The 25,227-nt window shown below is 38.2% G+C and overlaps 1 protein-coding gene and 1 long non-coding RNA gene across 2 annotated transcripts in view; both read left to right on the plus strand.

Moving 5' to 3' along the window:
• CE1H17orf64 (chromosome E1 C17orf64 homolog) overlaps nucleotides 1-2,953 on the plus strand; it is an 84,395-nt gene extending 81,442 nt beyond the window's left edge. Inside the window, exon 8 of the transcript XR_006589298.1 lies at nucleotides 1,093-2,953. The gene's annotated coding sequence lies outside the window, so the exon portion shown is untranslated. The remainder of the gene's footprint in view (nucleotides 1-1,092) is intronic.
• A 9,983-nt stretch (nucleotides 2,954-12,936) lies between these two features.
• LOC111557857 overlaps nucleotides 12,937-25,227 on the plus strand; it is a 41,275-nt gene continuing 28,984 nt past the window's right edge. Inside the window, exon 1 of the long non-coding RNA XR_006589753.1 lies at nucleotides 12,937-13,297. This is a non-coding gene — a long non-coding RNA (uncharacterized LOC111557857). The remainder of the gene's footprint in view (nucleotides 13,298-25,227) is intronic.

The raw sequence follows: 25,227 nt of genomic DNA on the forward strand, positions 1-25,227 counted from the left end.
GGGAGACACAGAATCTGAAGCAGGCTCCAGGCTCTGAGCTGTCAGCATAAAGCCAGATGCGGGGCTCGAACTCACAAACTGCAAGATCATGATCCTGAGCCAAAGTTGGATGCTTAACCAACTGAGCCACCCAGGCACCCCAAAATATTTTCCATTTTAAAGATTCTTTTAATAAAGGGAGGACGTGCTTTGTTTCCAGAGAGAAAGACAATAATGTAAAGATGTGATTTTTACTTTATTCTCAACAATTTCATGTCATTTTTATGGTCAATATAGCATATAGTTGGACTTTATCTTTTAAAAAGATATATAGATTCATATTAATAAGTGGTATATATAATTTTGCTCTAGTAATCATGGTTTACATTTTCTATCATTGTATATTCTTGTTTCCTTTCTTTTTCCTGTCCCTTTGGCTAAATCAATTTTTTAAAAATCTGTGTTGTTTAAGTACTGTACCCTATTTCCATTTTTAGACCAGTGAATTTTACCTTTTATAAAATAATAGTTATTGTTATTTTCTAATTATAAAAGTTATACATACCCATGAAAAGAAATTTGGAATAAATAGAAAAGTAGGAGAAATTTTGCTGTAATCCCACCATGTAGATGTTAATCACTGTTAATATCTTTAAACTTTTTATGTCTTTAAATTTTTTTCAAAGAAGTAATGCACACTTCCTGTAACAATTTCAATTAATACATGGCCACCATCGTGGACATCTTTTATTTTTGCTTGTCCTGTATCTATTTCTTCCTTTTCTGGTAACAATATCCTGATTTCCCTTTGAGGAACTCTCTCTTTCCCTCATTTTCAGTCCATATGTTTCAGATGGGACTGATCCCACCCCTCAGCTCCAAGCACAAGACTCAGGTTTGGTCAGTGATAAGGACCCAGGCTAGACTAATGAGAAACAATTCTAGAATATTGATTGAAACTGTTGGGAAAAAGAAATTCTCTTTCTCTGCTGTGACAAATAGAATATGGTGGAAAGCATACTATGTGACTTCCAAGGACATAGCTTCCACTCAGTGTTCCCCTTGAATTATTCATTCTGGGGTAAGCCAGTCACCATGTTATGACTCCTATAGCCTTGTGAAATGGACCTGAAAAGAGGAGCTGAGGCATCAGCAATGTGAGTGAACCATCTTGAAAGGGGGCCCCTCCACACTCAGCTGCGATTTCAGAAGACTGCAACTCCACCTGACATCTTGACTGAATCTTCATGAGAAATCCCAAGCCAATGCTGTTCAGCTAAGTTCCTCCTGACCCAAAGAAACCTTGAGAGGCAATAAATGTTTGTTGTGGCTTTAAGTGATGAAGTTTTAGGGTAATTTGTTATGTGGCAATAGATAACTAATAGAAGACTTAAGCCAATGAGAACATGGCATTCCCAGGTAAACTCTATTAGTTTAGGAACAGCCATATTACTAAACTGTCCCAAATCTACCAAAGGGACAGGCTTCCTTTTCTTTTTTTTTCAAATAGTTAAGTGAGCAACTCTCTTCCACTTACCCATAAACATTAAAACCTATATTCAGATTGTAACTGGCAACCATCCTGTTATCATAAAGGAAGCCTAGTTTAGGATGAATATAATATTGCAGGGTACAAATCACACAGATCAAATAAAGTAGAAATAACCATAAACCCCTCCTTAACTTTACCCTTCCAGTTATATGAACCAATACATTTCCTTATCATTTTACCCACAAAAGCCTTCTTTTGTTGGCACATGTTTTAATATAAAACATCTCCCTTTATTTTCAAACTGTTTTAGTCATATTATTTCAGGTGTGTCTTTGGGGATTTTTCTTTTCTCAACACGAGTGCCTACAAATGGGAAAATTTACTGCATTTACTTTTATTGTACTTAAATCATATCTATTCTTATTATTGCTATTTTGGCTCGTGCATTCTATGTATTTTACTTTCCTGATCTTTAGTAATTTTGAAGTCCTATATCAGTGGTTGCAAATTGATAGTTTATATTCAGCCCACAGATATGGTTGGGTTTTCTTTTTGTTTTTGTCTTGGCCTCATAGAGTATTTAAATTTTTTTGATCTAATATTTAAAATTCTGGATATTTCACATAGAAATTCAGGTATCTGTCTAGCCACACTTGAAAAACCAGAAGATCTATAATAAGGTGCTCCTAGCATGGCAACAATCATCTGGAACTAAATGGTGGCTGGTCCCCTATAGGAGGTATGTGCCCTCTGGTCTACCGTATTTCTCACCATTTTGTGTTCTTCTTTTCAAGGTGGAAAGTAAATCTCACTTTGTATTTATAATCTTTGTTTGCACTTTTGTTTTCTTATGGTAGAACATGCCTCTGTTCTCATGGTATGATCATTTTTATTAAAGACTGAAGAGGGCCATTGCCATGGACTGAATTGTGTCCCCTGCCCCCCATATATATGTTGAAGTCCTAACCCTCAAGTGATAGTATTTGGAGATGGGGCCTTTGGGCAATAATTAGGTTCAGAGGCAGTCATGAGAGTGGGACTCTCATGACGGGATTAGTTCTTTTATAAGAAAAGATACCAGAGGGCTTGTTCTCTCTCTGTTCTATGTGAGGACACAACAAGAAGGCAGCCATCTGTAAGCCAGGAAGAGAGCTCTCACCGGAACTAGATTATACTAGCACCTTGTTTTCAGACTTCTAGCCTCTGGAACTGTGGGAAAATAAATTTCTGTTGTTTAAGCCAACCAGTCTATGGTATTTGTTATGGTGGCCTGAGCTAAACAATACAGCTATGTTTCAAGGGAAAAAAAAAGGTAAGACTGCCTACTTCTATGTTACCTCTCTGACCCCTGTGGACATTTGAGTTTGCAATTTTTGTTTCCGTCCTTTTTCTCTTTTACATGTGGTTACCCATAAATTGTTAAGAATTATGATGGGAAACAACATTTTTTATAACCATCAAGATACATTATCTAATTTTTGCTCCCCTATAAACAATTATTTTATTTTATTTTATTTTATTTTATTTTATTTTATTTTATTTTATTTTATTTTATTTTATGTATTGGTTTAACAACAGAAACTTATTTTTCTCACAATTTTGGAGGCTAGAAGTCTGAGATGAGGATGTTGACAGAGTTTCTCATGTAAATCTTATATCACTTTTACCTAAATTTATTACTAAGTACTTTCAGGGTATTTTTGCTATAACTAATAATTTCCACTACAGATTGACCTATATTTTTCTAAGTATTGCTGCAGTAGAAAAAAATGGGTTGATTTATGTTTATGTTTATTCCTTCCATTCACATTACCCAATTTTTTAACATTTTATTTTTTTTTAAATTTTTAATGTTTACTTTTGAGAGAGAGAGAAACAGAGCACAAGCAGAGGAGGGGCAGAAAGAGATGGGGACACAGAATCCGAAGCAGACTCTAGGCTCCAAGCTATCAGCACAGAACCCAACGCGGGACTTGAACCCACAAACCATGATATCATGACCTGAGCTGAAGTCGGATGCTTAACTGACTGAGCCACCCAGGTGCCCCCACATTACCCAATTTTTTGATGGATTCTAAACGTCTTTAATTTTTTCTTGGTTGCTTGCATTTTATGGAAATATAATCCATCAGCAAAAATAGAGCATTTTATTCTTGTTTTTCTAGTGTTTATGCAAGACATTGGATGCTCAAGAACTTCTAAGGCAATGAATAATAATGTTGACAATAGACATACCTGTCTAGTTCCTAATTAAATTCAAATCTTTTTTTAACTATTGATTTAATTTTATAACTCTTTGCAAATTTTACCTTTTCAGAATTTCAAAAACTTGAGAAACATAAAATTTTTTTCATTTCACTAAAACACCTCAAGTCCAATATAAAATGTGCTCTATGACCATCATAATTTAATTTCAAAGGCCTATATTTTTATGGGGTTAGTTTTTTGGGGAAAAAAGTCTGTATCATATTTTATTAGTATCTATTTTTAATATCTTACTTATATAGAGAAGTTGTATGGCAAAAATCCCCAGAGCTATTGAATTTAGTCAAATACATTTTCACTATCTACTGATCTACCAACATGAATTGTTTATTTTAGTGTGTTTTAATAATTATTATTTATTTCTGGATATTAAAATAAACTTGCATTCCTTAAACTCCAAAAAACAAAAAAAGATGTTGACAGAGTTGATTTTTTCCGAGGCTTTGCATCTTGGCTTGCAGATAGCTACCTTCTTCCTGTGTCTTCACGTGGCATTCCCTCTGTGCATTCTATGTCCTAATCTCATCTCTTAAAAAAATATTTATTTGTAATTTTTAATTTTTTTAAAAATTCCAGTATAATTTACATACACTGTTATATTAGTTTCAGGTGTATAATGTAGTGATTCAACAATTCTATACATTATTCAGGGCTCATCATAAGTGTGCTTTTAATCTCCTTCACCTATTTCCCCCATTCCCCCTTTCACCTGCCCTCTAGTAACCACCAGTTTGATCGCTATATTTAAGATGCTGGGTTTGTTGTTTGTCTCTTTTTTGTTTTGTTCCTTTTTTTTTAATTAAAAAATGTTTATTTATTTTGAGAGAGAGAGAGAGTGCATGTGTGCACGCATGAGTGGGTGAGGGCTAGAGAGAGAGGGAAAGAGAGAATTCTAAGCAGGGATCTGTGCTGCACTGTCAGCACAGGCCCAAGGCATGGCCTGATCCCACAAACCGTAAGATCATGACCTGAACCAAAATCAAGAGTCGGACACTCAACTAACTGAGCCACCCAGGTGCCCCCTTTGTTTGTTTTGTTTCTTAAATTTCACACATGAATAAAATCATATGGTATTTGTCTTTCTCTGACTCACTTATTTCACTTAGTATTATACCCTCTAGATCCATCCATGTTGTTGCAAATGGCAATATATATGTATATAATATGTATATATGTGTATATACACATATATTATGTATATATATAATGTAAATAATGCTACGATAAACATAGGAATGCACATATCTTTTCATATTGGTGTTTTCATATTCTTTGGGTAAATACCCACTAGAAGAATACTGGATCATACAGCAATTCTATTTTTAATTTTTTGAGGATCCACTATATTGTTTTTCACAGTGACTGCACCATTTTACATTCCCGCAAACTGTGCACGAGTTTTCCTTTTTCTCCACATCCTCACCAACACTTGCTGTTTCTTGTGTTTTTTATTTTAGCAATTCCAACAGGTGTGAGATGATCTCTCATTGTGGTCTTGATTTGCATTTCCCCATTGATCAGTGATGTTGAATATCTTTTCATGTGTCTGTTGGCTTCTTTGGATGAAAATGAGTTAAAAAAAATGCTCATCACAACAGTCAAATGACATCAAGGTGTCTTCTTTGGAGAAATGTCTTTTCATGTCTTCTGCCCATTTGGATTATTTGGGGTTTTTTGAGTTGTAGAAATTCCTTACATATTTGGATATTAACCCTTTAGCAGATATGTCATTTGCAAATATCTTCTCCCATTCAGTAGGTTGTCTTTTAGCACTGTTCATTGTTTCTTTTGCTTTGCAGAAGCATTTATTTTGATGAAGTCCCAATAGTTTATTTTTGCTTTTGTTTCCCTTGCCTCAGGAGGCATATCTAGAAAAATGTTGCTATGGCAAATATCAGAGTCATTTCTGCCTATGTCCTCTTCTAGGGTTTTTATGGTTTCAGGTCTCACATTTAGGTCTTTCACCCATTTTGAGTTCATTTTTGTGTATGGTGTAAGAAAGTGGTCCAGTTTAATTCTTTTGCATGTAGCTGTCCAGTTTTCCCAACACCATTGGTTGAAGAGACTTTTTCCTATTGCATATGTTAGAGGATACTTTTACCAAGACTTTATTCTCCCCTTCCTTTTACCCTACTTTCACTTTTATTGTGAGTCAGTTCAAGATTGCTATTAATTTTTCTTATTTTGTCTCTCCTATTTTAAGAATTTCTTCTAGGAATCACCTTAAACTTCAAAATCACTTTACCAACAACTATTTATACTTAACTCTAAGCTTTCCAGTTTCTTTGCTTATCACTATTTCTTATATATCATGCTTTTTTTGAGCTTTTTATTGTGATTAATTTTTTTTATTAAGGACAAAAAACTGTTGATAGATGGTTTGCACTCCCTCAGAACTTGTGTCAGTCACTGAGCTGTTCAATTTCCCCTGAGCTAGGCCTCCCACACCAAGGCTGCAGCATTCTGCTGGCAGGCTTTATCCTAGGGGTGATACATGGGCACAGAACAGATCTGCAAAAGAAGGCCCTCCCAGGCAAGAAAGCAAAGGAGGTGGTGGTCTTAAGGTGTTTCATGGATGTCATTTGACTGTTGTGATGAACATTTTTTTTTTTTTTTACTCATTTTCTCTTTTTCCATTGTGGTTGCCTAAAATTAGTTTGATCTCAGCCAGCTGATCTCTCTGACTGCCACAGTAATTTGCCACTTCAGAGACAGCTAGGTATAACAGCCTAGGATCATGATCTTTTCCCCTTAAAACAGTTAGCAGAATTCCATTGTTATTTTTCATCTACATATGAGAATGCATGGAATCTTATGAGTTTCTACTTATCTTTGGAATAAGAAAGTCCTCAGGATTCATTTGGAATCACCTTTGATTCCCTTCTTTCTCACAGTGCATATCCTACCCACCAGGAAATCTGGTTAGTTCCTCCTTCAAATTGCATGTAGAATCTGATTACTTCACACCGTATCTATTGCCACCAGCCTGGTCTAAGCCATCATCATCTCTCCCCTGGATGCTGAGATAGTTCCTAAAATGATCTCACTGTATTCGCTCTTGTTATTCCTCTACTCAAAACCCTGCAATGGTTCCCCTTTCACTCAAAGTAAAAACAAAACCTTTGTAATAGCCAACAAGACTCCACAAAACTTGAAGTTCCTCCCACCCTACTTCACCTCCCTGATCTGATCTCCTAATGCTTTCTTCTTCATTCTATTCCAACCACAGTTGTTATCTTGCCCCTCTGTTTTCTCTGCCTGGAACACTCTTCCCACAAATAACTTCACTATTGATTTGCTTGCCTTCTTTAAGTCTTTACTCAAATGATACCTTTCAAATGAGACCTTCATTGGTCACCCTAAATAATGTTGTAACTAGCCCTCCAACCCATCTACTCCAGATCCTCTCCTTTCTCTGCTTTATTTTTCCCATAACACTTATAGTCTTCTCACATACTACATATTCTCATAATTATTATGTGTATTGTTTATTGCATCTTCTCCTGCTGGAATGAAGTTCCACAAGGGCAGGGATTTTTGTCTGTTTTGTTCATTGTTATATTTCCAGTGACTAGAGCAGTACCCAGCACATAGCAGGTACTCAATAAATATTTGTTGAATTGAATGTATGCAGTATATCTAAATGTGGCTTACCTTTTAGGAACCTAAAATAAAGACAATACCAGCTTATATTTTTTTCCCCAAAAGAGGTAATCTTTGGGGAATTCTCAATGCACAAGGTTGTTTGTTTGTTTGTTTGTTGTTTGTTTTCTTTTGTTTTATCTCCAAATGAGATAGTCCCAAACTTTAGAAAATTGTCTATATAGTTGCTTCTCTGCTCCAAACCTTTGAATAGACTTAGATACATAGAAATTACATCAAGATTAAAGTGGGAAATGGGTTCCTCTTTAGTTTCCAGAAAAAAATTTTTTTTTACAATTCTTGAATCATTTCATCAGGAAGTTGGAAAGATAGGAAGTCGAAGTGTGTGATTTGTTCACTACCTTGGCCAATTCAACATCTGGCTTTTTTTTAATTAATTTTTTTACTAAACAATATTTAACACATTTCTGACTTCTTAAAATGGTACTTTTTTTAAATTTTTTTTAACGTTTATTTATTTTTGAGACAGAGAGAGACAGAGCATGAACAGGGGAGGGTCAGAGAGAGGGAGACAAGAATCCGAAACAGGCTCCAGGCTCTGAGCTGTCAGCACAGAGCCCAACGTGGGGCTCGAACTCACGGACCGCAAGATCATGACCTGAGCCGAAGTCGGCCGCTTAACCGACTGAGCCACCCAGGCGCCCCTAAAATGGTACTTTGAACAACTGTGGGTTTTTTTGTTTCTTTTTTGTTTTGTTTTGTTTTGTTTTTTTTGCCAAAGTTCCCTCTTGCAAAACTCCATTATAGAAACAATGAAGGTATTTAAAAAATAAACAAGTAAGGATAAAGAAAACAAAAATGATAATAGCAATCATATTTTGGCAACTGGAATGGAGATGGATGGGTATTAACTGACTTAGCAGATCTTAAGGCAACAATGGAGAAAACAGGGAATCAATCTGATTTATATCAGAGAAACTCATAAAAGACTCAGAAGTTGGTGGCACCAGACACTTCTGAATTGGGGGAAAATGAGAGGCTAAAGACAGAAAGATTGAAAATCTGATTAGGAAACGTTAGGCTCCCGGGTGCCCACCCACACATCTGCTGACAAAACAACTTTTGCTTCTTCCATCCTGGCAGAAGAATGGAAGCTTGTTCTTTAGAAAGGGTAAAATACAGGGTCACTGGACTAGGTGATACCAGGTTCATTTGAAGGTAAGTGTTTCACACTAGAAACAAGTATACTAAATAAAAATTCTTATAACAAATCTTGAGGTGCCTGGATAGCCCAGTCAGTTAAGTGTCCCACTCTTGATTTCGGTTCAGGTCATGATTTCACGGTTCATGAGTTCAAGCCCCGCATCAAGCTCACTGCTCTCAGTGCAGAGCCCACTTTGGATCCTCTGTCCTTCTCTCTCTCTTCCCTTCCTACACTCATACTCTTTCACTCTCAAAAATAAACTAAAAGCATATATATATATATATATATATATATATATATATATAGTTGTTGAGATACTTCCCTACCCCTGTCCTTCTTCCTGACTCAGCTCCCAGAATGCTAACATCCAGGTCCACATCTGTCATTCAAGAGAAGAGGCTTCTCTAGAGAGTCTGATCAGCCCAAAACAGCTAAAGAAAGTGACATCAATGGTTCCTTGATAAAACAGCTAAGTCAGGTTGCCATATAGTAAAGGCCACAGTGAACAATTCCTACCCACATAAAGAGGCTAGAGGAAGTGCAATATTAAATATGAGCACTTAGCCACACATCATCAGACATTAAATGAAAAATCTAACATGAAACACAATAACTAGGAAAAAAAAAACAGAAAAAGCAACTTGGAGGAAATCTATATCATATGAAAGAAGAAAACAAATAAAAAAACTATTTCTCATAGCTTCAGAGATATTTCATCTATAAAACAAGAATAAGTTGCAATTAAAATGGACTTTAAATTTTTTTAAAGAGACCTTATTTTTTTAATGTTTATTTATTTTGAGAGAGAGAGAGTGAGTTGGGGAGGGGCAGAGAGAGAGGGAGAAAGAGAGAGAATCTCAAGCAGGTTCCACACTCAGCACAGAGCCTGAGGCAGGGCTTGATCTCACAAATCCTGAGATCATGACCTGTGCCAAAATCAAGAGTCGAGACAAAACTGACTGAGTCACCTGGGCGCCCCTAAATTCTAAATTTTAAAGAACAATACAAAGTCTTGGAAATTGAAAATATGATCACAGAAATTAAAATCTTGGCTGTAGTTTGGGATTCTGACTTGAAGAGATCTCCCTGAAAATTGAGGAAAAACTAAAAAATAAAAAAAAAATTATAAAAGAGAAAACAATGTAGGATCAGACTGAGAGGAATAACATTTTCAAAGAGTAGGAGTTTTGTTTGTTTTTTGCTTTTAAAAGGGAGAAGAGAGAAAAATAGAGGGGAGAAAAATAATCCAGAAATAATTTAGGATTTATTTTACTTTATTATTATTATTTTTTTTTTACTGAACCACAGGACATGAGTTTCTAGACAGAAAAGGTCTACCAAGTGCCTAGTAAACATGGATGAACACAGGCTTCCACCAAGGCTTATCACTGTGAAATTTCAGAGCACCAAGGATAAAGAATAAATCCTTCCAGCAGGATTTTAAAACACAGTAAAAATGACAGTAAACCTATCAGCAGGAACATTACTATGAAAATATTTATTAGTGTACACTCTCAGGAAACCTCTTTGAGAGAAAATTATTTCTAACCTAAAATTCCGTACTCAGACAAATTATCAGTTGTGGAAGTAAAGTAAAAATATTTTCAGGCATAGAACATGTCAAAAAAAAATGTATTCACCATTTACCCTTTCTCAAAAACAACTAAGAAATGGACTCCACCAAAGTCAAGGAGTAAACCAGGAAGGGGGGAAAATATGACACAAAATCGAAGGTCCAATCAAACAGAACTAAAGTAGTAAAACCCTTAGGAAGATGGTAAAGGCAGAGACCAGCAAAATAGTGGTACAGGTCTACAGAGAAACCAATATAGACTGAAGCCATACAGAAAGCTCTGGAAGAGATGTCTAAAAGTAGATTAAATTGATAAAATATTATTGCTAGATTACCAATGTTTTTGCATGTATCAAAAGCAGATTTCTATAACTAGAGGAAGTTTGAGGTTACATTAATAAATGAAAAACCAAGGGGCGCCTGGGTGGCTCAGTCAGTTGAGTGTCCGACTTCGGCTCAGGTCATGATCTCGCGGTTCATGAGTTTGAGCCCCACATCGGGCTCTGTGCTGACAGCTCAGAGCCTGGAGCCTGCTTTGGATTCTGTGTCTCCCTCTCTCTCTGCCCCTCCCCCACTCACACTCTGTCTCTCTCTCCTTCAAAAATAAATAAACATTAAAAAAAAAAATAAATGAAAAACCAAGATAATCACAATAGATAAAATGTGAAAGAAAGGAGAAGTGCTCATAGTATAATACTAACTTCAATAAGAATAGCATTTATTTAGTTAGTTTTATTTTTTTATTTATTAAGTTTTAAATTTTAATTCTAGTGTACTTACCATGCAGTGTTCTATTAGTTTCAGGAGTACAATATAGTGACTCAACAATTCTACACATTACTCAGTGCTCATCATGATGAGTGCGTGAAAACATCATTTACATAGTTATAATAAAGCAAATGCTGTATGTTGCTCTTTTGAAATTCTATTTCAATATATGAGAAGCATAAGGAAATGGGAAGAGTACATGTGACATGGTACAGAACATCAAAAGAGTTAAATCCTCATCTTCTGTGAAAGGAAGACAATAAATAATGCCTGAATTTGAAAAATAAGAAGCAGCAATGCAGGGGCACCTAGGTGTCTCAGTCGGTTAAGCGTCTGACTCTTGGTTTCAGCTCAGGTCGTAATCTCATTGGTTCCCCACATCAGGATCTGTGCTGACAGCGTGGAGGCTACTTGGGATTCTCTCGCTCCCTCTCTCTCTCTCCCCCTACCCCCCCCCCACACTGTCTCTTTCTCTCTTGAAAATAAATAAATAAGCTTAAAAAAAAAAAAGAAGAAGAAGAAGAAGTAGCAATGCATGTTATTTTAGAGACCCGGAGGTAAATTCCAAAAGAATTACCTAAGAAGGTGAAAATTGGTTGCCTCTTGGGAACATATTTCATAAAAAGGATAAATAAGTAACAAACATACTAAGCTTTTCAATGGAAACATCGTTATTGAGAAACTGTTACTTAGTGTATACACTCTGTGAATAACCTTGAAGGAAAAACTGTTTCCAATCTAAAACAATCTGAGAAGAGAAAATGGAAAGAACCGCTATTTTATATATTAGAACTTGTAGAATTATTTGACTCTTGAAATTACATGAATGTGTAGCTTTGAAAAAACTAATTATAAAATATTTTATGTAATTCTGTTTGGAGTACCATATTAAAAAAAAAAAAATGACTTATGGGGCACCTGGGTGGCTCAGTCAGTTGAATGTCTGACTCTAGATATCGGCTCAGGTCATGATCCCAGGATAGTAGAATCGAGCCCTGTGTTGGGCTCCGCACTGAGTGTGGAGCCCTCTTGGGATTATCTCTCCCTCTGCCCCTCTCTCCTGCTCACATGCTCTCTCTCTCTCTTTCTCTAAAATAAAAAAAAAAGGAAAGACTCACGATGATTGAATTAGCTGGTTAATTATTATTCATATATGGAAATAAAAAGCTAATTTTTCTACTTGATAAAGTAACTAGCAAGTGATTAAATTTAATGTTTTGAAAATGTTTACTTGTGGGGCGCCTGGGTGGCTTGGTCGGTTATGGGTCCGACTTCAGCCCAGGTCATGATCTCACGGTCCGTGAGTTCAAGCCCCCTGTCCGGCTCTGTGCTGACAGCTCAGAGCCTGGAGCCTGTTTCAGATTCTGTGTCTCCCTCTCTCTCTGCCCCTCCCCTGTCTCTCTCTGTCTCAAAAATAAATAAACGTTAAAAAAAAAATTTAAAAAAAAAAAAGAAAATGTTTATTTGTGTATGGATTCAATAAAGTCCTTTGAGGGGCCACTGGCTCACTCAGTCAGAAGACACAATACTTGACCTTGGGGTTTTGAGTTTGAGCCCTACCTAAGGTGTAGAGATTACTATAAATAAATAAATAAATAAATAAATAAATAAATAAATAAATAAATAAAGTTAAACTTTAAGTTTTATAAATTTAAGTTTTTTGTGTTTATTTTTGAGAGTGAGAGAGAGAGAAGATGTTTTTTAAAATGTTTTTAATGTTTATTTGTTATTCAGAGACAGAGAGAGACAAACTGTGAGCAGGAAAGGGGCAGAGAGAGCTGGAGGCACAGAATCTGAAGCAGGCTGCTGTCTCTGAACTGTCAGCACAAAGCCCAACGTGGGGCTCAAACTCACAAACTGTAAGATCATGACCTGAGCCGAAGTCAGTCGCTCAACCAACTGAGCCACCCAGGGGCCCCAAGAGAGAGAGAAAATGAATGTGAGTGGGAAGTGGCGGGGGGGGGGGGGAGGGTAACAGAGGATCCAAAGCAGGCTCTTTGCTAATAGCAGAGAGCCTGATGTGGGGCTCGAACTCAAGAACTGTGAGATCATGACCTAAGCCAAAGTAGGTCACTTAACTGACTGAGCCATCCAGGTGCCCCTAAAATAAAAAATATTTTTAAAAATTCCTTTGACCCACATAAAGAAAGAATGTGACATTCACAAAAATAATGTGACATTCATGTAGTGGTAACTTGAAATCCTTTAAAATAGTTGTTCTGTAGTTTAACATTAATTTGGTTTTTCTTTTTTAACATGCTTATGTTATGAGAAAAAACTTCTGTCAAGCCTGAAAAAAGGGAATGAATTCTTCTTTTGCCTGAGGGTCCTGTCCTTCCCTGTGCTGAAACCACATAAGTGGCTGGACTTCAGTGGGAGCCAAGAAGAGTTGAGAAGGTCTGACTAACCAAAGGTATCTTCTCCACCTGGCTGTTAAGATGTCAAAAAATTTCCTCCTATCAGTTACTCTTTTACATGTGGACAACAGGTTGAAACAGGCTTTAACTGAGCAAATTTACTAAGTCATCATTTATTAAAAATTTAGACAATAAGTTTACCAGACTTAATCTCTTAGCAAAATCTTGGTGTTACAGGACCAGAAATGGTGAGCATTGAGGAGGAGAGAACAAAGAACTGTCTGAATCAGCACTGTCCAACAGAAATGTAACATGAGCCACATATGTTAATTGAAAATTTCTGGTAACCAACATGTAAAAAGAAACGTGGAATTTTTAATATATTTTCTTTAAACCAATATATCTAAAATATTAACATTTCAACATAGAATCAATGAAGAAAATTACTAAGGAGATATTTTACATTCTTTTGTACTAAGTCTTTCAAATCCAGCGTGTACTTACAGCACACCTCGATTTGGACTAGACTCATTTGAAGTGCTTAGTAGTCACATGTGGCTAGTGGCTATTGTATTGGACAGAGTGGGTTTAAATCAGAGCTTCTCAAAATGTGCTCCCTGGACCAGTAGTATTGATAAGGACTAGAAGCAGAAAAACGTTCACCTTCAGCCCAGGAGGCTGACCTATAGCCTGCATAGTTTCGATAAGGATCAAATACATGCTGATTGCTACATTCTTAAAGGGTCTCATGACTGCCTATATATCTCACCAATAGCTAATATCGAACTGAATGATAAGCACCAGAGAAATCTTGTGAAAGTAGTTTTATGAATAGAAATTCAAAGAAACATATATGATGTAATACTCCCTGCTCAAATCCCTCCCCCTTGAGCACAAAGCATATAACCACCAGCTTCATAGAGCAAAAGTGTAGCTCTTTCTGCCCACTAGTCCTGCCCTCCTGATATTTAAATAAACTTACTAAGTTGCACCATAAAACATCTCAAGAATTCTTTCTTGACCATCCTGCAACAGTATCAGCATCACTCTAAAAGTTGTTAGAAATACAAAATTTCAATCCCTACCCTTGACCTATTGAATCAGAAATTCTGACATTGGAACCCAGCAATCTGTGTTTTAATAAGTCTTTTGGTGGCATGCCTGGGTGGTTCAGTCCATTAAACATCTGACTCTTGATTTCAGCTCAGGTCATGGTCTCATGGTTCTTGGTTTCAAGCCCCATATTGGGCTCTGCACTGATACTGTGGAGGCTGCTTGGGATTTTCTCTCCCTCTCTCTCTGTCCCTCCCTTGCTTGCATGCACACATGCACACACTCACTCTCTCACTCTCTCTCTCTCAAAAAAAAATAAATAAACTTAAAACAAAAAACAAAAAAACAAAAACAAGTCTTTTGCTGATTCTATCACATGTTAAATTTGAGAACACCAGTCTAAATCATGGAGGCTCTTTGGTCTCAGCTGTAGAAACAAGGTGACGAAGGGGGCGTCATCATTTGGAAAACATCACAGTAAGACCCACTTATGGGTCACGTACATCATGTTGTGCCACCGCTGGGCTTCAAGGCCTACCACCTTCAGAAGTTGACCTGTGGTGGGCGTCTAGGTGACTCACTTGGTTAAGTGTCTGACTTCAGCTCAGAACATGATCTTGTGGTTTATGGGTTCAAGCCCCACATTGAGCTCTCAGCTGTCAGCACAGAGCTGGCTTCAGATTTTTTGTCCCCCTCTCTCTGCCCCTCCCCTACTCACACTCTCTCTCAAAAATAAATAAATGTTAAAAAAAAAAAAAAAAAGCTGACCTGTGGTAAATGTGGCTATCCTGCCAAGCAGAAGAGAAAGTATAACTGGAGTGCCAAAGCTGAAAGACCAAATACCACTGGGACCGGTCGAATGAGGCACCTAAAAATTGTATACTGCAGATTCAGGCATGGATTCCTGAACCCATAAAAAACACCTAAACCCAAGGGGGCAGCTGTTGCAGCATCCAGTTCATCTTAAGGATTTCAGCATTTAGTCACACAATATATGTTCTGATTTAAATAAACAAACACATAAATAAATCATGGGGAACTGGTAGGAGAATCTTTTTTACTTTACTTTTAAATCATAGGGAACTGGTAGGAGAAATGTTGTTCTTGATATATTCAATATGGTGGGGGGTGCCTGGATGGCTCAATTAGTTAAGTGTCTGACTTCAGCTCAGGTCACAATCTCACAGTTCAGCCTACGTTGGGCTCTATGCTGACAGCTCAAAGCCTAGAGCCTACTTTGAATTCTATGTCTCCCTCTCTCTCTCTCTGCCTCTCTCCCACTCATGCTCTGTCTCTCTCTCAAAAATAAATAAACAGGGGCACCTGGGTGGCTCAGTCGGTTGGGCAGCCGACTTCGGCTCAGGTCATGATCTCGCGGTCTGTGAGTTCGAGCCCCGCGTCGGGCTCTGTGCTGACAGCTCAGAGCCTGGAGCCTGTTTTGGATTCTGTGTCTCCCTCTCTCTGACCCTCCCCCATTCATGCTCTGTCTCTCTCTGTCTCAAAAATAAATAAACGTTAAAAATTTTTTTAAAAAATAAATAAATAAACATTAACAAATTTTAATATATTTAACATGGTTCAAAATATTTTTAAGTACAAAAGCATATACAGTGAAAAGCTTCCTTTCTTGCCCTGGCCCAAACCATCAGTTTCCCCTCCCCAGAAGCAATCAGAATGGTATATTGGTAGGCAGCCTCCAAGATGGCTTCCACTGATCCCTGCTTCCTGGTATTTACTCCTCTGATATTGTGATGTAATAAGAAGCATATGTTTTGGTCTTTATCCCCAACCCCTGGCCAGAGCTCTTAAAACCTTTGTAATTTTCTAAATGATAAGGGTGCTAGAAGCATCTTTTGTTTGAATATTTAATCTTTGACACTGATTCTTGACAGAGCTCCTAAATCTCTTGGAATTTCCTGGGTGGTAGAAGCATTTTTTGTTCTAATGAGTTGATTTAGTCTGCTCCTGGATGGTTTCAGGACGGGGGCTGGTCACCATAAAGACGAGTCATGATTAGAAGGTTTTCAGCCCCACACCCTACCCAAGAAGAGGAGTTAATAATCAATCATAGCTACATTATGAAGCTTCCATTAAAATTCCTGAACTATAGGGTTCAGGGAGCTTCCAAGTTGGTGAACACATCCACATACTGGGAGCATGGCACACCCAAACTCCAGAGGGACAGAAGTTCCTGCATGGGGATCCTTTCAAACTTCTTTCTATGTTTGAATGACTGTCATCTGTATCCTTTATTACATAGTAAAATGGTAAGCATAGGTATTTCCCTGTTCTGTGACCTATTCTAGCAAATTATCAAACCTGAGGATGGGGTCATGAGAACTCCAATTTATAGTTTCAGTCATCAGAAGTATGAGTGACAACTTGGGACTTGTGATTGACATCTGAAGTCTTGAAGATGGTCTTGTAGGACTGAGCCCCTAACTTATGGGATCTGTTGCTAACTCCAGAGAGATGGTGTCAGAACTGAATTGAATTGTAGGACACCCAATGGATTTGTTGGAGTATTGGTCAGTATGTGGGGAAAAAAACACAACAAAACACATAATTCATGACCAGAAGTAGAGTAGGAAAACAGGGTATTTTCCATAAACAACTTCCTTGTAGAGTCTCCTCTCACAGTGTACAGGGATGGTCTGTGTGACCAGTAGTATACTGCAGGGGTGATAGTATGTCCATTCTGAGGATAGGGTATAATAAGATATTATGGCTTTTGCCTAGCACTCTTTGGACCACTTACTGGGAGTGGGGTGAGGAACAGTTGCTATGCTGTGAAGATACTCAAGCAGCCCTATACAGGGTCCATGTAGTAAGGATCTGAGGCCCCCAGCCAACAGAAAGAAGAAAACTGAGGCTTCCTGTTAAACAGCCATGTGAGTGAACCATCTTGGGAGCCCAATAAGTCTGCAATGACTGCAGCCCCAAATGATACTTGAATTGCACTCTGATGACACACCCTAGGTCAAAAACACCCAACTAAGCCCCTTCTGTGATTCTTTTTTTTTTTTTTTAACGTTTATTTATTTTTGAGACAGAGAGAGACAGAGCATGAACGGGGGAGGGTCAGAGAGAGGGAGACACAGAATCTGAAACAGGCTCCAGGCTCTGAGCAGTCAGCACAGAGCCTGACGCGGGGCTTGAACTCACGGACCGCGAGATCTTGACCTGAGCCAAAGTCGGCTGCCCAACCGACTGAGCCACCCAGGTGCCCCGACCCTTCTGTGATTCTTGACCCACAGAAACTGTAAATAAGAAATGTTTGTTATTTTAAGCCACCAAATTTTGTGGTAATATCCTATACAGTAATAGATAATAGATAATAGTAATAGTAATAGTAATAGATAATAGTAATAGTAATAGTAATAGTAATAGTAATAGTAATAGACAATATACTATGTCCAGGATAAATTTCAAAGAGTTAACTCAAGGTTTATACATATAGGAAAAACTGGGCCAAACGAATCTGAACTGCTGCTTTAAAAATATGTCACTCATACTAGCTTTTGGAAAACAAAACAAAATAAAACAAAACAAAACATGACAATTCTTTCCTAAAGTTTAAAAATTATAAACATAATGTGTCTTTGTTTCACACACACACACACACACACACACACACACACACACGCAGTACAGAATTATATGAAGTAAATAGGATGCCTCATTCTCTGAAACTGCCCTGATTCCAGCAACTCCTGAGTATTAATTTTTAAACTTTTCCTTCCTTTTCATGAAATACAAGATATTTTTAGTATATTCTAATTTCCCCCCCAAAACCACCCAGAGTCTGTTTCTTTTTCCTTTTTTTCTTAAACTTATTTATTTATTTATCTTATTTTTTGAGAGAGGGGGAAAGGGGCAGAGAGAGGGAGAAAGAGAAGGAGAGAGAGAGAGAATCCCAAGGAAGCTCTGCGCTGTCAGCTTGGAGCCCGATGTGGGGTTCAAACCCACAAACTGTTGAGATCATGACCTGAGCTGAAACCAAGAGTCGGACACTTAACCAGTTGAGCCACCCAGGTGCCCCAGAGTCTGTTTCTTCTTAATGCTATCAGAAGAATATTGATTGTATAAGATGGAGGAACCATATTTAACCTGTCTTGTCCCTGGACATTTAAATTATTTTAAGGCTTATTTTTATTTTGTTGTTGTTTAATTTGAGAGCGAGAGACCGCTCAAGGAGGTAGAGGGGCAGAGGGAAAGAAAGAGAGACTCTAAAGCAGGTTCCATGCTCAGCACAGAGCCAGACTTTGGGCTTGATCCCATGACACTGGAATGACTTGAGCCGATATATCGAGTCAGACGCTCAACTGACTGAGCCACCTATGTCCCCCTCAAGTTTTTAATATTATTAAAAAAATTTTTTTACACTTATTTTTGAGAGACAGAGAAAGACAGAGCACAAGTGGGGGAGGGACAGAGAGAGAATGAGACATAGAATCTGAAGCTCTAGGCTCTAGGTTCTGAACTGTCAGCACAGAGCCCGATGCAGGGCTCGAACTCACAAACCGTGAGATCATGACCTGAGTCAAAGTCAGACGCCTGACTGACTGAGCCATCCAGGTGCCCCAAGTTTTTAATATTACTAATAAACATCCCTTATATCTTTACATACCTATACACTATCTTTAAAATAAATTCCTAGAAATGAAATTGCTAAGTGAAAGAGTATATACATTTAAGCATTTGATAAATATTGCCAGATTTTTTTCAAAAAATGTCATACCACTATATAGCTTTATGAACTGTATTATTGGAGATTTTAGATGCTCCTTTCCCCATATCTACCCCAATTCTGATTAATGAAGAATATCACCCCCCAAAAATTGGTCAAATGGTAATTGAAGTGCAATTCCATTAATATTGACAAGATCATACTACTTCAATGCTAAGCTGTAATTTAGCTTAGGTCTGAGGCCAAAATACAGACTCCAATTGCTGGCCTGAATTCAGATCTTGTGACCCACACACTCAGCCAGTCTTGCAGAGAAATCAAAGTCAAAAAATGAAATTCCCTTAGTCTTATAAATTAAAGCCCCAACTTTTATCCTCCCCACTTTCTATTGGGCCTGATGAATTTGGTTTCCAATAGCAGTATCTAAATCTCAAATCTTGCCTCTCCCCAAAAGTGAAGCCCTTTTGAAATACCTCCGAAGTGGAATTAATCTTCCCTGTTGAATAGCTCCCAGATGAAGGAGTATTCTCTTGCTTCAGAATGAAAAAGCGCATGTGGAGAGGTAGTCCCAAAGGATCCTTTTTGTTGAGGAAGAGAACTAGGGTCTGTTTCTCAGACTTGGTTTTTTCTTTCTTTGTAATGTTTTATTTATTTTTGAAAGAGAGAGAGAGGCAGAGTATGAGTGGGGGAGAGGCAGAGAGAGAGGAAGACACAGAATCCAAAGAAGGCTCCAGGCTCTGAGCTGTCAGCACAGAGCCGATGTGGGGCTCGAACTCAAGAACAGTGAGATCCTGACCTGATCTAAAGTTGGATACTTAACCGACTGAGCCAAAGGTGCCCCCCCCTTTTTTAATATGAAATTTATTGTCAAATTGGTTTCCATACAACACCCAGTGCTCATCCCAACAGGTGCCCTCCTCAATACCCATCACCCACCCTCACTTCCCTCCCACCCCCATCAACCCTCAGTTTGTTCTCAGTTTGTTTGTTTGTTTGCTTATTTTCCTTCCCCTCCCCCATGGTCTTCTGTTAAGTTTCTCAGGATCCACATAAGAGTGAAAACTTATGGTATCTGTCTCTGTATGACTTATTTCACTTAGCATACCACTCTCCAGTTCCATCCACGTTGCTACAAAAGGCCATATTTCATTCTTTCTCATTGCCATGTAGTATTCCATTTTGTATATAAACCACAATTTCTTTATCCGTTCATCAGTTGATGGACATTTAGGCTCTTTCCATAATTTGGCTATTGTTGAGAGTGCTGCTATAAACATTGGGGTACAAGTGCCCCTATACATCAGCACTCCTGTATCCCTTGGGTAAATTCCTAGCAGTGCTATTGCTGGGTCATAGGGTAGGACTATTTTTAATTTTCTGAGGAACCTCCACACTGTTTTCCAGAGTGGCTGCATCAATTTGCATTCCCACCAACAGTGCAAGAGGGTTCCCATTTCTCCACATCCTCGCCAGCATCTATAGTCTCCTGATTTGTTCATTTTAGCCACTCTGACTGGCATGAGGTGGTATCTGAGTGTGGTTTTGATTTGTATTTCCCTGGTGAGGAGCGACGTTGAGCATCTTTTCATGTGCCTGTTGGCCATCTGGATGTCTTCTTTAGAGAAGGGTCTATTCATGATTTCTGCCCATTTCTTGACTGGATTATTTGTTTTTCGGGTGTGGAGTTTGGTGAGCTTTTTATAGATTTTGGAAACCAGCCCTTTGTCTGATATGTCATTTGCAAATATCTTTTCCCATTCTGTTGGTTGCCTTTTAGTTTTGTTGATTGTTTCCTTTGCAGTGCAGAAGCTTTTTATCTGTATGAGGTCTTAATAGTTCATTTTTGCTTTTAATTCCCTTGCCTTTGGAGATGTGTCAAGTAAGAAATTGCTGTGGCTGAGGTCAGAGAGGTCTTTTCCTGCTTTCTCCTCTAGGGTTTTGATGATTTCCTGTCTCACATTCAGGTCCTTTATCCATTTTGAGTTTATTTTTGTGAATGGTGTGAGAAAGTGGTCTAGTTTCATCCTTCTGCATGTTGCTGTTCAGTTCTCCCAGCACCATTTGTTAAAGAGACTGTCTTTTTTCCATTGGATATTCTTTCCTGCTTTGTCAAAGATTAGTTGGCCATACTTTTGTGGGTCTAATTCTGGGGTTTCTATTCTATTCCATTGGTCTATGTGTCTGTTTTTGTGCCAATACCATGCTGTCTTGATGATGACAGCTTTGTAGTAGAGGCTAAAGTCTGGGATTGTGATGCCTCCCGCTTTGGTCTTCTTCTTCAAAATTACTTTGGCTATTTGGGGTCTTTTGTGGTTCCATACAAATTTTAGGATTGCTTGTTCTAGCTTCAAGAAGAATGCTGGTGCAATTTTGACTGGGATTGCATTGAATGTGTAGATAGCTTTGGGTAGTATTGACATTTTAACAATATTTATTCTTCCAATCCATGAGCACGGCATGTTTTGCCATTTCGTTGTATCTTCTTCAATTTCCTTCATAAGCTTTCTATAGTTTTCAGCATACAGATCTTTTACATCTTTGGTTAGGTTTATTCCTAGGTATTTTATGCTTCTCGGTGCAATTGTGAATGGGATCAGTTTCTTTATTTGTCTTTCTGTTGCTTCATTGTTAGTGTATAAGAATGCAACAGATTTCTGTACATTGATTTTGTATCCTGCGACTTTGCTGAATTCATGTATCAGTTCTAGCAGACTTTTGGTAGAGTCTATCGGGTTTTTCATGTATAACATCATGTCCTCTGCAAAAAGTGAAAGCTTGACTTCATCTTTGCCAATTTTGATGCCTTTGATGTCCTTTTGTTGTCTGATTGCTGATGCTAGCACTTCCAACACTATGTGAAACAACAGCGGTGAGAGTGGGCATCCCTGTCGTGTTCCTGATCTCAGGGGGAAAGCTCTCAGTTTTTCCCCATTGAGGATGATATTAGCTGTGGGCTTTTCATAAATGGCTTTTATGATGTTTAAGTATGTTCCTTCTATCTCGACTTTCTCGAGGGTTTTTATTAAGAAAGCATGCTGAATTTTGTCAAATGCTTTTTCTGCATCGATTGACAGGATCATATGGTTCTTATCTTTTCTTTATTAATGTGATGCATCACATTAATTGATTTGCAAATGTTGAACCAGCCCTGCAGCCCAGGAACAAATCCCACTTGATCATGGTATAGAATTCTTTTTTATATGCTGTTGAATTCGATTTGCTAGTATCTTATTGAGAATTTTTGCATCCATATTCATCAGGGATATTGGCCTGTAGTTCTCTTTTTTTGCTGGGTCTCTGTCTGGTTTAGGAATCAAAGTAATGTGGCTTCATAGAATGAGTCTGGAAGTTTTCCTTCCCTTTATATTTTTTGGAACAGCTTGAGAAGGATAGGTATTATCTCTGCTTTAAATGTCTGGTAGAATTCCCCAGGGAAGCCATCTGGTCCTGGACTCTTATTTGTTGGGAGATTTTTGATAACTGATTCAATTTCTTTGCTGGTTATGGGTCTGTTCAAGTTTTCTATGTCTTCCTGTTTGAGTTTTGGAAGTGTGTGGGTGCTTAGGAATTTGTCCATTTCTTCCAGGTTGTCCAGTTTGGGGCATATAGTTTTTCATAGTATTCCCTGATAATTGCTTGTATTTCTGAGGGATTGGTTGTAATAATTCCATTTTCATTCATGATTTTATCTGTTTGGGTCATCTCCCTTTTCTTTTTGAAAAGCCTGGATAGAGGTTTATTAATTGTGTTTATTTTTTCAAAAAACCAACTCTTGGTTTCATTGATCTGCTCTACAGTTTTTTTAGCTGCTATATTGTTTATTTCTGCTCTGATCTTTATTATTTCTCTTCTTCTGCTGGGTTTGGGGTGTCTTTGCTGTTCTGCTTCTATTTCCTTTAGGTGTGCCGTTAGGTTTTGTATTTGGGATTTTTCTTGTTTCTTGAGATAGGCCTGGATTGCAATGTATTTTCCTCTCAGGACTGCCTTTGCTGCATCCCAAAGTGTTTGGATTGTTGTATTTTCATCTTCCTTTGTTTCCATATATTTTAAAATTTCTTCTCTAATTGTCTGGTTGACCCATTCATTCTTTAGTAGGGTGTTCTTTAACCTCCATGCTTTTGGAGGTTTTCCAGACTTTTTCCTGTGGTTGATTTCAAGTTTCATAGCATTGTGGTCTGAAAGTGTGCATGGTATGATCTCAATTCTTTTATACTTATGAAGGGCTATTTTGTGACCCAGTATGTGATCCATCTTGGAGAATGTTCCATGTGCACTCAAGAAGAAAGTATATTCTGTTGCTTTGAGATGCAGAGTTCTAAATATATCTGTGAAGTCCATCTGATCCAATGTATCATTCAGGGCTCTTGTTTCTTTATTGATCCTGTGTCTAGATGATCTATCTATTGTTGTAAGTGGAGTATTAAAGTCCCCCGCAATTACCACATTCTCATCAATGAGGGTGCTTATGTTTGTGATTAATTGTTTTATATATTTGGGGGCTCCCATATTCAGTGCATAGACATTTATAATTGTTAGCTCTTCCTGATGGATAGTCCCTGTAATTATTATATAATGCCCTTCTTCATCTCTTGTTACAACCTTTAATTTAAAGTCTAGTTTGTCTGATATAAGTATGGCTACTCCAGCTTTCTTTTGACTTCAGTAGCATGATAGATAGTTCTCCATCCCCTCACTTTCAATCTGAAGGTGTCCTCAGGTCTAAAATGAATCTCTTGTAGACAGCAAATGATGGGTCTTATTGTTTTATCCATTATGATACCCTGTGTCTTTTGGTTGGAGCATTTAGTCCATTTACATTCAGTGTTATTATGGAAGGATATGTGTTTAGAGTCATTGTGATGTCTGTAGATTTCATGCTTGTAGTGATGTCTCTGGTACTTTGTGGTCCTTGCAACATTTCACTCTCAGAATCCCACTTAGGATCTCTTGTAGGGCTGGTTTAGTGGTGATGAATTCCTTCAGTTTTTATTTGTTTGGGAAGACCTTTATCTCTCCTTCTATTCTGAATGACAGACTTGCTGGATATAGGATTCTTGGCTGCATATTTTTTCTGTTCATCACATTGAAGATTTCCTGCCATTCCTTTCTGGCCTGCCAAGTTTCAGTAGATAGGTCTGCCACTAGCCTTAGGGGTCTCCCTTTATATGTTAGAGCATGTTTATCCCTCGCTGCTTTCAGAATTTTCTCTTTATCCTTGTATTTTGCCAGTTTCACTATGATATGTCATGCAGACGATCGATTCAAGTTACACCTGAAGGGAGTTCTCTGTGCCTCTTGGATTTCAATGCCTTTTTCCTTCCCCAGATCAGGGAAGTTCTCAGCTATGATTTGTTCAAGTATGCCTTCAGGCCCTTTCTCTCTCTCTTCCTCTTCTGGAATTCCTATTATACGAATATTGTTCCATTTCATTGCATCACTTAGTTCTCTAATTCTTCCCTCATACTCCCGGATTTTTTAATCTCTCTTTTTCTCAGCTTCTTTTTCCATAATTTTATCTTCTAATTCACCTGTTCTCTCCTCTGCCTCTTCAATCCTAACTGTGGTCACCTCCATTTTATTTTGCACCTCATTTATAGCATTTTTTAGCTCCTCATGACTATTTCTTAGTCCCTTGATCTCTGTAGCAATAGATTCTCTGCTGTCCTCTATACTTTTTTCAAGCCCAGTGATTAATTTTATGACTACTATTCTAAATTCTTGTTCCATTATATTGCTTAAATCGTTCTTGATCAATTCATTAGCTGCCACTACTTCCTGGAGTTTCTTTTGAGGAGAATTCTTCCGTTTCATCATTTTGGATAGTCCCTAAGGTGGTGCGGAACTGCAGGGCACTTCCCCTGTGTTGTCTGGATAACTTGTGTTGGTGGGCTGGGCTGCAGTCAGACCTGATGTTTGTTCCCAGCCCACAGCTGGGGCCGCAGTCAGACTGGTGTGTACCTTATCTTCCTCTCTCCCAGGGGCAAGACTCACTGTGGAGTGGTGTGGCCCTTGTCTGGGCTACTTGCACACTGCCAGGCTTGTGGTGCTGCTGTGATGGGATCTGGCATATAAGCGGTGGGGGGGGGGGGGGTGTCTACAAGGTGCACAGGGGCGGGAGGAGTAGGCTTAGCTCGGTTTGCCATCGGTGGCAAGGGAGGGGCCCTGCAGCACCGGGAGGGAGGCAGACCCGTCAGAGGGATGGATCCACAGAAGCACAGCATTGTGTGTTTGCCCGGTGCAAGC

This window comes from Felis catus, chromosome E1, assembly GCF_018350175.1.
Source record: "Felis catus isolate Fca126 chromosome E1, F.catus_Fca126_mat1.0, whole genome shotgun sequence".
In the NCBI taxonomy this organism is placed as follows: domain Eukaryota; kingdom Metazoa; phylum Chordata; class Mammalia; order Carnivora; family Felidae; genus Felis; species Felis catus.